The 2,236-nt window shown below is 36.3% G+C and overlaps 1 non-coding gene across 1 annotated transcript; it reads right to left on the reverse strand.

Annotated features, from left to right (window-relative positions):
• Window positions 1-776: 776 nt before the first annotated feature.
• On the reverse strand, window positions 777-883 carry LOC141716377 (small nucleolar RNA R71). The gene has a single exon (XR_012573089.1). It is a non-coding gene; the product is annotated as a small nucleolar RNA R71 (small nucleolar RNA).
• Between the last annotated feature and the right edge of the window lie 1,353 nt (window positions 884-2,236).

Consider the following 2,236-nt stretch of genomic DNA (forward strand, 5'->3'; position numbering starts at 1 on the left):
GATTGTTACCATGGTAAAAATTGTGTGGCTCACAATCATCCAACCAATCCTTCCCACTTTGTCATGCTTATGTCATCTGCTTATGTCATCTTGTTACACTTGTCTTCCTCTTGTTGGTGTGATGACATCATCATCCACTAACCTCTTTAATTAACTCCTAATTACTTGGCTAATGATCGCTGATGTGTTATACGGTTCGCTTAACTTTCGTTCTCGTTTATCGTTTGAGAGATCATACCCGGGATCTTATTACTTGGGTTCCCTTAACCTTTCTCAATATTTTATATTCCTTTTATGATCCTCTCTTATAATCCTTGAATTTAAATCCTTTTAATCATATTACCTTATACTCAATTCTTTCGGTATCTGCTAGATTTTCGGGAAAAATCAAAGTGTTCGGATTTGGATTCTGACGATCTTTACATACACTTATATACCATATAGAGTACTAATAAGACCTCAGAATATCAATAAAAGAACCCCTACATAGTGTGGCATGAAAGGTTTTCTTATTCAGCATAATCAGCAAAATCACTATTCATAAGGGTTACAAAAAGTCCAAAATTTTTGGGGTTATTACAGATTTCATCGAGATCTGCGACACTTTCAAATTCAATGATGTGAGTGAAGACGCTATCAAGCTACAGATGTTCCCATTCTCTCTAAGGGACAAAGATAAGTTCTGGTTACACTCTCTGCCAGCAGGATCTATCACCACTTGGGAGGACCTTGCGCAAAAGTTTCTCACTAAATTCTTCCCCATGGCGAAGACTGCTGCAATCAGGAATGCTCTTACCCAGTTTTGTCAGCAAACAGGGGAATCTTTATGTGAGGCTTGGGATCGATATAAGGAAATGCTAATGAAGTGCCCACACCATGACATGCCTGATTGGATGATTATTAATTACTTCTACAATGGTTTGGGTGCGACTTCTAGACCCATACTTGATACAACATCAGGAGGAGCCTTGTGGGCTAAGAGCTACGATGAAGTTTATGAACTTATTGAACTGATGGCTGCTAATGAGTACTAGAATCCTTCACAGAGACCGACTCAAGGAAAAGTCGCTAGAATTCTGGAGTTGGATGTAGCAACTGCTATCGCTGCCCAACTTAAGGCTTTGACGATGAAGGTGGACACTTTGGCTAATTATCGAGTTACACTACTAGAAAAAGTAGAATAGACATCGCCTCTTAGACATCGATTGCTTCTGGAGCCGATGTAAAAGGTATTTTCTACATCAATTTTAGCTAACCGATGTATTTTGTTAATATACATATCGGTGCTTTAACCCAACTGATGTTGTAAGTATAATTTAAAATTTACTGAAACGCGCCTACCCCATTTTCCCCCTTAGACAAAATTTCGATTCCCTCTTTCAACTCCCCCATTTTTTTCCTTAGTTTTTTTTTCATTTCCCCCTCTTTTCAACTTAACACTTAAAACATAAATTAAAAATAGAATACAACAAAACACCAATCATAAAATCAAAGAAATAACTTTACTCTCTACTCTCTCTCTCTCTAGACCGAACAAGAACTCGATTGAAGAAGAACTCGATTGAAGAACAAGAATAGTGTACTCATCACTGATGAAGATCTACAATATTCAATTTTGACAAGCATTTCTCCCCCAAACTTTCTCTCTCCAAGCTTCGAGGTCAAAGATTCGATTTCAATTTGGGGATTTCGAGTCCAGCGGTTGAAAATTTTGGAGTCGGAGGTTTAAAAAGGTGAGAACCTCAAGAATGAGGCTAACTTTAACTGGGTAAGCTTTAAACACCAAGTTTCAAATTGGGGGTTTCAATTTAAAATCCTAATCTTTTAATTAGCTGAGGATATGTTAATTAGTTGAGGCTTTGTTTATGTGAGTATTATGATTTATTTAGTACATTGATGGATTTCGTGATTATCTCTTTGTTTTATTTCGAGGTTTCTCCTCTTGAGTCTATGGAAAACTATGGAAATCTGCGTAGTGAGCGGTTTCATTTTGAGTCTCCTGGAGGTATCAACTATATCTACTGAGTATAGCTGTTGATTCGTATAAATTGTATTTCATGCTACGCACATTGTTTAATTATAATTCCTTCTTTATGCACATTATTTCTTCTATTTCTGCTATTTGTGAATCCAGCTTAGTTATTTACATGTATTATGATGTGTAATCTCCTCGCTCTGTTTTTTTATCTTTTGAATTGATGTTATAAAGTATTCTTCTTAATTTATCAGAATTCAA

The sequence above is a fragment of the Apium graveolens genome, chromosome 3, assembly GCF_009905375.1.
Source record: "Apium graveolens cultivar Ventura chromosome 3, ASM990537v1, whole genome shotgun sequence".
In the NCBI taxonomy this organism is placed as follows: Eukaryota; Viridiplantae; Streptophyta; class Magnoliopsida; order Apiales; family Apiaceae; genus Apium; species Apium graveolens.